This window comes from Diadema antillarum, unplaced genomic scaffold (genome assembly GCF_040938485.1).
Source record: "Diadema antillarum isolate AM-2024a unplaced genomic scaffold, OU_Dant_1.0 seq00000649_RagTag, whole genome shotgun sequence".
Classification (NCBI taxonomy): Eukaryota; Metazoa; Echinodermata; class Echinoidea; order Diadematoida; family Diadematidae; genus Diadema; species Diadema antillarum.
Genome location: NW_027271563.1, coordinates 319,322 through 331,916, shown reverse-complemented (window position 1 = coordinate 331,916; position 12,595 = coordinate 319,322).

The window sequence follows — 12,595 nt, the reverse complement described above, 5'->3', positions numbered from 1 at the left end:
GGTTGACTGTCCAATATGGCTGAAAACAGTTTTGCTTGGCTGTTCGGCAGTAGATCAGTAACATACTAGTTTTCTCATGATCTGCCTGAATGATACCATTCACTGACCATCACTGGTCACCAGGGACAAAAATGTGCACGGGGTCAATACTGTCCTGGTGCTTTCCAAAATGTGCATACAAGGAAGTGGACCCATGCTACAATGCAAATGCCATACCACAGAAGAGTTAAAACTCCATTTTTTCCAAACAAATGAGGAAAGCATACAATGACTGTCTTATCGGAGCACACACCTACAATACAAGAGTATCTCTCTCTCTCTCTCCTTATATCTCCCTGGATTACTACAGTATATAAAAGGTACAGATCTATCAATCTACCTACCTACTTGTATACATCATTTATCAATATTTAGATCCATCTATCCATCCACCTTGTACCGATCTATCAATTATCAATCTCTGGAAACATCTATCAATGCACTGTCCTATCTATCAATAATCAATATATTGATCCATCTATAAATGTACCTACCTATCTATCAAAAAACCAATCTAGTGATCAATTGATCTATCCATTCATTAATCTTGAATCTACATTGTACTCACAATGTACTCATTTATCTAGATCTATTTATTCAGTTATCTATCAATCTATCTATCCATCTATCATCTACCTTTATCTATCGATCTATATAGGCCTACCTATCTTCCTATATATTTATCTATCAATCTACCTATCTATTCATCTATTAATCTACATGTGTACATGTACCTTCTGTACCTACAACTGTATCTACTGTCTACCTACAATGTACATGTACCTGGAAATCTTCATCTATCTCTATTTATTCCATCTTCTTTAAAAGAAGGGTACTGGTAGCAGAGCTACAAAGGCTTACTTTACAAGGCAGCCCTGCATCAGTACACCAGCATTACCAAGTGTACACAAAAACAAAAACAGTTTTAACAAACAGTTGAATAAACAATCAACTTGTAAACTACATCTAGGTAGTTCAATTGGTGTATCTATCTATTTTGAATATACTATCTATGTGCATGTTCCTAGGGTATCTCGATCTACTCTTCTTCTTTCACTTCCTATTTTCTTAAAAGTCATCTCAGCATTCTTGCCAAGTGCACATTCTCTCTTGATCTCCTTTCACTCTCTTCGCCCATTATGTCACTGCCCCTGAAATCTGATAAATCTCATTTCCTCCACCTCAAATTTCCTGCCTGGGAGCGACAAAGAAATCCTAAAGAACTGGACTGTGCGAATGCTCTCCCGTCTGTGATTAGAGTACCAGCTCACAGCTGCACTCATGGCATTCTGTTCTTACAGCCCGTGAAAGAAACACCTCATTGGATTGTCGACAGCCGATGCACACTTCGCTCAAGTGTCGTTTCTATACTGTTCTAATTTCACAGATTCTGGTGAGTAAGAGTATGACTTTTTCTCTATAGTGTAGTCAGGGAGCTGCCCTGTTTTTGAGGAACTTGATTAACCAGTTTGGGTGGATTTTCCAATGACTCATTATTCATGACGGAAAGTGTGTGTGTGTGTGTGTGTGTGTGTGTGTGTGTTTTCTTTTCTTTAGTTAATGTCCTTAAAATGCACAATCAGTTTGTCTCTATCGATGCTGAAGAGTGAAGTCTACTGACTTTAATCTGCAAATAGAGGCTGACAGTGCATATTACTATTGGGTGCTCAAAGGTTAACCCTTTCTGTGCTACAGACTAATAAGGAAGTGTGTACAATGCTACGGGGTTTTTTTGTGCTGATCAGTGCTCAAAAGTACACAAAGGGTTAAAAGGTAGAAACTAGCCAATTACGACTACCTTTCATCAGCCTGTCTCCATGTACGGTAAAAGGTGTGTATGTGTGTCCATGATGCAACTGTGGCCTATATGTTGTAGTTCAGCTCAGATGCTGGTATCAATTACAGCAATGGGTTAATACAGTCATTACTGCACTATACGAAGCTTCTAGCCTATGATATTATCCCAGTCAGGTAACCTTGACTTTGACTATACATACATTTGTACTTTGGCAAGTGAAAGTGGAAAATAAGCTGCATATTGGCAGAATGAATGCGTTGTACACATACACTGTAAAGCGTGATTCCACTGGCCAAGGTAATAATGGTATGCATTGTGATACACCTTGTAGCTCTTTGAGTACCACCAAGTGGTGATCAAAAGCAACACTTTCTACTATTGTTATAATCATTGTGAGATCATATTTCTTGGCTCACAAGAGCTACGCATGGGTCTAGGAAATTGTACCGTCACTTTTACATTCTAGTGACATCCTTTCTTAATTACTTAATGGCTTTACTGCATACTGTCACTTCATTGATTTGGGGTAAAGTAGAGTAATAACCATTGGCTTTTAAGTGGTAGATAGTGTTCACTCTATTGAGTCTATAACATTAATATCATTTTGCTGCTAAAACCTTTAGTATCTCTGGTGACATTTAAAAAAGAAATAACAATAATTCTAAATCACGGAACATGGCACACGCACTTTCTAGACTATACAAAGCTGCAGAGCACAGGTTACTGTTGAAGAACAGCATGCTTTACAAATGGACATTTTATGTCAATGCATCATAGGAATTTATTTCTCCACACATCTGCTACCCTAGTAGGCCTACAGGTCCTGTCAGCTGTACTTGTACCAGATGAGGCTGCATAGTTTATTTGTATTTCCAACCATCTTCTTTATCTACAGTGTATATCAAAATCCCTGACAGTCACAAACTGCTTTAATGATTTGTCTCAAGAAATGACAATAGTAGCTTGACTGTCAAATATTTCCTTTGCTCTACCTGATCCTGTAACCTGTTGAAGACAGACTGAATTTCCTACATCATAGTACATGACGCATTTACATAAAGTAAATACTTCGGACTAGTCTTCAACGGGTTAATAACTATCCTCCCTGCCTTAACAAGTGAGTAAGATCTAATCATAGCTCACACAAGGTCTAAATCCTATTGATAAGACACTGAAGTGAAAGCCAACAGTAGCTACAATAGTACAATGGTAAGATGTCATGGTACATTGGCAAGATATGCAGAGTGCCCATCATGAGTCAATTCTCGTGCAACTCACGAAGTACAGGACAGCAACTCCTGTTATAAAGACATACTGTACGTGTATCGATGTATGTACAGTGTTTGTAGGTATATCCTTTTTTTTTTGGGGGGGGGGGGGGGTGAGGGGGGGGGGGGGATGGAGCAACTTCAAAGTTTGTCCAATTATTGCCAGTCACAGCCACATTCAAATTATCGTTTTCAAATGGTAACACTGGCATTTGTTTGCAGTTGAATCCTGGACATTCGAAGTACAAAATATAAATGTTTGAAGGGACAATGCTACATATAATCCTACAATCCACAATACCTTGCCAGAGTAAAAAATTAGTTGGCCCAAATGTACTGCATATCGATACATTCTTGTAGGGGGTATTCATCTAGAAACTAGGATCATGAATATTTTTAATTAATAACTTTTGTAAATCAAATCTGGCAATCGATACAACACCTTGAATTTTCATTGGCTTCTTCCGAGATGAATGGTGATATTCATTATAGTACACAGCCCTAACTATGATTGATATGTTACCTGTTATTTGATCAAACTAAATTTGCACACTTTTGCAAAATAATAATAATAATAATAATAATAATAATAATAATAATAATAATATAAAGAAGAAGAAAATACATTTATTAAGCTGTTTCTACATGTAAGTGCACGATTTACCGGGAAATTAAGATATTCTCACAGATATCTCATTTCCTATTTGATGAATGGTGCAACACACCAGAAGAATTATGAGACAAGTCATACTGTACAGTTAAATTTGTTTTTAAAGGTGCTAGGTACAGCTATATCACATCTCATTGTGCAGGTTGTCATGTTGCACTATTAACATCTGCATTATCTCTATACACAGTATAATGTTTCAATTCAATTACACCCAGAACACCATAAAATTTACTGCATATCTATATACATGTACACCAAATATTTCATGAGGCTTTTATTTTTCTGAATTTAGCGAGTCAGGTGCTATGATCGCAGATTTAAAAACAAACAAAAATAAAATTAACTCTGATTCAGACATGAATGTGACATGCAAACATACACCAGTACATTACTTCATTCAGTACTGGGTGCAAACCCCACAATCGTGAATTTAATCACTCACAAAATTGTCGGGAAGTGCCAATACATGAACAATTAGACTCACTAAATATATGGCATATTACAGTAGACGTGTCAGTTTGTAGTCGAAATCAGCGAAAGAAATCAGTGTCCAGAGCTGCCATTTCCTGTCACACAGTTTTACATTGCATAATTCATTCAATGTATCAGGTTTTACAGACAAGATCAATATGATATCTGAAGCATACAAAGATACTTTGCTCACTGTGTTCTCTTGTACCTACCCGTATGTACAATGTGTATTCTTGAGGATTCTACAGGTACATTGTATATACAGTAATTGTATGTGTTAAGTGATAGCACACCCAGTGTACTTCGAGTGAATTCAATTTACAGATTCTAAACTTTTTGAATGATATTCTTTGCAATGGTATTGAAAACTTGGATGTTTTGGGGTTTTTTTTCAAATTCCATTTTGCGTCGGATCAACTAAAAAATGTTCAGTTGAACTCTGTGTTATTGAGACATTGGTTGTGGTTAATATGAAAGTGTACAGTGACATTTAACCACAAGACAAGCTCTTGTGTCAATATTTTGATGTCATTATTGTATTGGTCCTCTGTTCTACCAAAACAAAAAACATTGCTATACCTTTTCTGTTTAATGACTGACAAGGTTTTACTGATAATGCAGGATCACCACAGAGAAAATTATTTAGCAGCTGCACATCTTGCAAAGATTAAATGCATGACTGACTGGAAAAAACCCAATATGCAAGATGTTGATGTACATGAAGCTCTCATTGTTAAGTTGAAGAGTTCAAAGAAAATACCCAGTCTTGCATACAATTTGCGGAACTCCAAACAAGTTCCCAACAAGCGTTAAATGAATATTGGGATAACAAGGTTTAGTACCGGTCAATCTGGATTGGGAAAAAGTACATGTTACAAATTTTACATGCTCTATTGATACTAAACTACACTCGTTTTATTTTAAAATCTTTCATAAAACAATAGCCCCAAATGAATTTTTGTATAAGATTAAAAGAAGAGACTCTCCAAACTGTTCTTTTTGTGATAGATTTGAAGAGACAATAATTCATTTATTTTGTGAATGTGAGAAGGTCACTCCAATTTGGGAATTTTTACAAGGTATATTAGTGCAAAAGTATTATTCTAATTTTAATTTTACAAATTTTAACAAGTTGTTTGGTGTATTATCTGACAAATTCGTAACGCATTTAATCTTAGTGGTAAAATATTTCACATTTATTTGTAAATTCAAAAATAATATTCCAAATATAAATGCATTTAAATCATTTGTTCAAAAACAGAAAGAAATTGAATACCATTTGGCTAAGAAAAGGAATAAGCTCCCGATTCATTTAAAAAAAATGGAGGTTTGAATTTGATACAGGTGCTTACAGATAAACTCTATTGGTGGTCAGTGTACTTACATTTGTATCAAGATTCATGCTGCTAGTGACAGTACCTTGATACACTGTATGTACTAGCTTTCTATCAGTGTATGGTACTCCAAGTGTATTATACAATGTATGCAGTGTATGTCATGTTTATAAATCATATGAGTTTGAATAATTATGTGTCATATTTAGTCACCATGGAAGGTATTTACCCTGGTGTCTATAGGTTAAGTAAGAGTTCTATCCCAAATGTTTCTCTTGTCTTTTTTTTTCTTTTCACACTAGCATTTCAGAAAGGTAATTACACTGCACGCAGTCAAGTAATACGATAAAATTAATAGTTGATACATGTAGCTTATTTTCTATAAGGACCTACAGTGTAGTAGATCTATACAAACCGCTTTGAGATGTTTTCTCTGGGTCAGCACTAGCGTAAAAACACACAAAATCTACCAGGCAGTGGCAGTACAATATCAATGAGTACATGGGATTTCAGAATGATGATTTGTTTTCAAACTACTGTAGTCATGTATGTTTGAATTGTTTGACTGCTATTATAAAGATTTCTAGAGTATGGAGCCTTTCCCAAACTTTCAGAGTAGTGTACAGGAGATAGTTCCCTTGCCAGATACACTTTAGTTTGGTTTTCACTGGTTGCAAAACAGTCATATAGTTGTGAGTTGAGAGCACATAACATTGTAGAATGGGAATGTCACACAAGACATTCCTCAATGTATTACATGGTACTCTATGATCGACATGTATAAAGTTATTCAGCTCTCAGACCCCCTTTCTTCCTTATAATTGTTCACAGTTTCCTTCAGATATCATATCCTTCAAGTGCACTTGATTTAACCAAGAAATCATGCCACTTCTACACATAACCAACCTCCATTGTATCCTCACAGAAATGTTAGTATTTCTTGATGAACTACAATGTACAATCATTACTCCATGTTTACCATCAATCCATGCACCCAGTTAAAGTTCAATTAATTTCTTTTGGAATCCTAGCTTTAATCAATACACCTAGCACCTGTTGCATAAAAGTTGTGATCAGACATAAGTAAAAAAAATAATTAAACACACCTAACTCTCTGAATACTCAATTATGATAAGCTAATGCCTGACTAATGCTTTTCTCACTAACAATCTATGTTTGATTTCATCTTTTTATGCAACAGCGCCCTGGCTCATTTTCTCATTAAATTCAATTCAGTGTACAACCCAATTAAAAAACAAACAAACATACAAACAAGAGAATGTACAGTTAATCTGGATCACTATGGTATATACAGATTCTCATATGACTAGACTAAGACCAAGGCATCTTCTGACCATCTGTATCTTTGGATGATGTTCTTATAAAATTCTTTTCTTTTTATCACCAGCACTACTGTACCTTACAAGTAAAATACATGTACACAGTATACAAAATAAATCTGGCATCAATAAAACTTGAGAAAAAAACCCAATAGAATTCTTAAGAGCAGGAAATGTTTGGTGAGGGATTTTTGTTTTCCACCAAATATTTGAGCAAATTATCTGGTAAGATCAAAATCTATCCCTATGTAAGTTTTAATATAAACGACTAGATACACCACTAGATGTACATAGCATCATCTATACTAAACTGTAACGACAACCATAGAAACTGCTCTAGAGATCTATCCTAGAACTGCACAGCTCAACATAGAATCTTGAATCAATATGATCTAGTAACATTGTATATGATATCTGTCTTTACTCCATTTTGAGTGGCCATGTGGCTATAAGCTGTGGCTAAGAAATGGCACTTTGACAGGTTGATATAAATTACAATTACATGTCAGCAACTTGTCATATGGTATCAATAAAATAGCAAAATTAGTTAAATACAAATACATTGTATTCATAGAAATTTTCAAGATCATACATACAATCTAGCACTGCCATACTTGAACAGAGCAATGACATCATTAAGTTTCAAGATCTATTCTTACAATGTAGGGCTTATTATTGTTGGTCAGTTCAACATGCAAACATGCCATGACCATCTCGTTCGTGATTACACACTGCATCATAGATGCCACAAAACTCAACTTGCTGGCCACTTTTACTCTAATAGAGTGGTCAATCCGTGGAACTCCCTCCCAGAGCATGTTGTGTCTGCACCCACTGTGGCATCCTTCAAGAGTAGACCGAGAGCCCTTCCCACAGGAATAGAGGGCTAATCAACCAAGTACATATCCAAGTAAGTAGTGTGTAGGTCTAGAGATATGGATCTACAGTAACTGGACATGCTAAACTTAGAGTCTATCTTTATTTTTCTGCACAAGACCTTTTCATCAGCCATGGCACTAAACCACATTCGCAATCTGCCTTTTGGTAGAGTCCTCATGCTAACTTTCTCGAATTCTTTGTGCTTTCACATTTATCCATTTACCCATTTGGTTTTTTAGCTTGAGTGAGACTTTTTCAGCAACATTTGGCTTGTACAAAATTACATTCACAAGCTGCCTTGGCCCTTCTTGGTGGAGTCTTCCAAGGTATTTTCTTCCTGGAGCAGTGCTTACACTTACTTACAAATCGACAATTTGCTTGGGACCACCCATTACCTAGGTCTAAAGTTTACCCTACTTAGCCATCAATGGCATCAATTTTACTTTTGTGGTAAGAATAAACTTTTATGATTTTATGTAAGTATCATCCACACTTATCGATACTTGATTTTGGTACATAGATAGCAGAGCCCAAGGTTCTATTTCTACCACTGTAGTACACATAATATTGATTAAAATTTATGCACGAGTAAATTTACCACTACCATGCCCTACACCTCTATAGAATAGAGTAGCGTACCCAGTTTGCGGCAGGTTAAGGCCTTTTCAACGGTATTTAGTAGTATTTCTAGTAAAACGGGCAACGGAAATTAAATATTTTTTTTATTTTTATTGGAAGAGGTACCAAAGGCCTCTTGACACTGCATCACAATTTTGTATGGTGGAAAATTACCCTAGTCATAATAATCAATTTTATGCAGAAAATTTGCAACCACCAAGAGGACCCGGTTTGCGGCGGGGCGGGGGGGGGGGGGGGGGGGGGGGGGGGGGGGGGGGGGGTCCAGTTTGCAGCACCCCACACAAAAATGTCCCCTGATTTCTTCAAACATTAAAATTTTGCAAAAACAAAATATTTTTGGATGGTCCAACTAGTTTTCAGCTTAATGTTAGAAAACTTAATTTGGATTCATTATCTCAATCCTTCACGATTTCATAGTTTTTCAAGATTGCATGTATTTCATCAATTTCCACCCATTTTGACACGTAAAATAGCGCTATGTGTGTAAATCCCATAGGGGTGCCGCAAACCGGACCCATCCCCGACATTTTGGTCACTGTTGCAATCCTCAAAACTGACAAAGGAAATTAATTTTAGAATATCTAAACACAGTTACACGAGGAATCCTTACCATGCCAGGCCTCTTTTGATAGCAAGATTTTGTATAAAGATACAAACAAGGGATGATGGTGGTTGCCTCGCAACAGAACAAAATCTTAACGTTTTGTTAAGAAAGTCATTTTGTTAGTCATAAATTACTAACTGTTACAGCGTGACGCAGACGGTTTAAATTAAAATAGAATTATGAAGGCCATCATCATCCGAGTTATTTCATGATTCTGGTATCAAAAGAAAGCTCTTCAGTTGCTCTTCAAATAAAACAATTTAGAAAAAAAATACCCATCTACTTTTGAAGATATGGTTAGATGCAGCAAACTGGTGCCCCAACTCTATGACTAGTAACAGTATTGTAAGCAGTAATTTACAGACTACAGCGGGGTACAGTACTGCCCAGTGTACCCATGAACATCATAAAAGTAAGTTAATGGGACTATACTAAGAACTCCCATAGCAATCAACATCGACGATTTTAAACCGAATTTACTGTAGTATTTCACACCTTCTCGCTAGGACCAAATGAAAAATACATACAAACATACCTGTGATATTTGAAATCACATCTCTCATGCCTATTGAATGGTCAAGTGTGTCATTTTCTAGCAAATTTTGGCTCGCTGCAGCTCTCAGCACGAAATCGCAGGCGATACGATATACGATAGTGACGTCACAAACTACGGAGATATGTTGGTTCCCTGGCGACGGGCAAAGCTTTCCCTGTCCGTCCCTTGTCTACAATACACATTGGACGGTGGTGTATCGATGCGTGTAAGTGAGTGCTGAGCTGCAGCTCAAGTGGTTTCAGGGTTTCCTTTCAGTATAAACTGCCGGGTACACAGCCGTATCCGGGATATTACAGTGTGCCATCCTATACTTTATTCAACCGTGAATGTGTCACCTTTGTTTCAGTTTCTGTGTTCACTTCCTCATCTTAAGCCTTTTCTAGGAAACAAAAAACAAAATTTAGTATTTACCATTCTTATAAAGTCCCGAGAAAGCTGCTGATTGGGGCCTATCATAAGCTTCATGTGTGAGCACATTGAAGAATTAAAACGGTTTTTAACATTCTATTACTCTTGGCGTTACGTCAATACAGATACAAATGATTTCTCAAAATTTGGTTGGGACACGAATGTCTCACAGAGATATGTAGGGCTTACATATAGGCCTAGGCCTACAGGACCTATTGCGAAACTAATCAATTTACTGTAACAAGAGAACTGGAAGTTTTAGTCATTACTCTCCATTTTTTCGACTCTAATAATTGCTATTACAGATCGATAAGCTTGGTTTTTTTTTCTTTCTATAGAAAATCACGAGGATGAGACAAACATATCATTGGTTCGTGTTTTAATTATGAAGATTAAATTGCACAATAACTGAAGTCTTCCTTTCGGGAAAATTCCATTGATAATAAGTAGGTAGAACAAAATCAAGTAACGATAAAATTTTCAGCTCAATGGAATGATGATGAGTAACATTTTTTTTTAAAGTTTTGTAACCATCTCCATAGAATCACATTAATTGGTCATGCTTCCTAATGACTGGCCATAGACCACTGTTTTGTGAAACTTTAAACTCCTGATCTATACGGGACTAACTTTCTGATTGAATGTCCAATCTCCTTACACTTCTATAACGAGAAAGGTCATTAATCATATTTTGCCTGATTACTTTAGTAACTCTCTTTATTAGAGGCAACTCAATACAAAATTGCACTGCAGTCTTAATGCTGTTGATTTGTATATCCAGCAATAATTTCAGTTTCACTTACAATAGTTTGAAAAGGTTCATGCTCAACGAAGTGACGCACCAAATGATGTTGTAGTCCGGATTCCTCTTGACCAAGAAGAAGGAAAGGTGTTTCGTCTTCTTCTTCTTCTTCTTCTTCTTCTTCTTTCTTCTTTTTGCGTATATGAGGGTACTGTGTCAAATTTAGATATTTGTAAGGTGTCGAAAAAAAATTAAATGAGAATTACAAATAGATTTCTGAATTGAACTGTTATAATGTTGGTGGATAGCAATACTGAGAAATCTTTAGACAGAATGAATTGTGAAACGGTGAATGTTAGTCAAACGAGAGAGTACAGGGAAGGACAAGCAGACTCAAGGATAAACAAGAAGGAAGGAGATTCGAGTAAAAACAGTGCATCATGAAGGAGATCATGCTTGAAATCAGTAGGACAAAGAGAAATCATTCATAAATGCATTGCACAAAAAACAGAAAAGAAAAGAAAAGAAGAAGAAACAAGAATACAGAGCCATGCTTCCATGGTATTTAATGCATGGTAGCAAACGAATGGAAGTTATTTCTGTAAATTCACTCAGCATGCTCATAAGCTTATCAGATGTACATGTTTCTCTGCCAGACTACAGGATATCTTTGTGACGTTTGCCAGTAATCTTCATGACCACACGACGCAAGAAAAAATGTCAACAACCATGCATATCATTATATTATATAATGTTGAGAATTCACGCATTGGCTCCACGAAGAAATGAAGAAATCAACTGGTAATGCATTTTTTTGCCAATAAAGAATGAGTTTATTTGACTCAACTTTTCAGCGGCCTCCGCCTTCTTCAGGAGTCTTGACATATGTATTTATATATATATATATATATATATATATATATATATATATATGATATAATATATATATTATATATACATATACAGTTGTAATTATAAATTTATATATATATATTTATATACATATACATATATGTATGTATATAATATATGGATTATATTTGATACCACATATATTATATTTAGATGCATATATGTGATAAATATATAAACACATAGATAAGTTTTATATTGATACATAATAATTAGACCTATTATATACAAACATTTTGATTTAGAGAGGGTTTAACGATAGTACATGCATTCTATATTGTAAGGAAGGAGAGAGGCGAGAAAGGGAGAGAGGCAGGAAAGGGCATAATAACAAAGCAAAAGAAGAGAGAGAGAGAGAGAGAGAGAGAGAGAGTCCACTGGGTGCGAACTGACGAAATATTATGTAACCCAGTGCCTGGCGAATTGTAGAACGCTGGATCACTTTGAATATGAAAGGAAATTATTTTTACGCATGCCCGCGCGCTATACTATAGGAAGACACCATAGACAATCATATAAACAGACCGCGCACAATCATTATATTGTTGTACGTTGCTGGCACAGTCACCGTAACCACGAGATGGTAGGCCTACACTAGTGGTGTGTCGATAACATCCAGGTAAGCAAGTCGTATTCGTTGATCATAATCATGATAATATCATTAAGGTGGCAACTTGACAAAATGTACTGTGATCGTTTACAAGCCTTCGATAATAAAACCCATGAAAATCATGGGTACATCCCTACTTCGTTGTTTTAAGGCTTGTCGCCGCTGTGGAGTATAGACATCATTACCATTGATTATACTCCGCTTGGTGTGATAGCCAGCAAGTGATGCAGCCTTCGTTTTCTAGCAACTGTTCATCTAATGATTTTGATGTATGGTGATGCGAAGCGTAAATGTCGAACACATCAAAGCCATTAGCACTAATTTT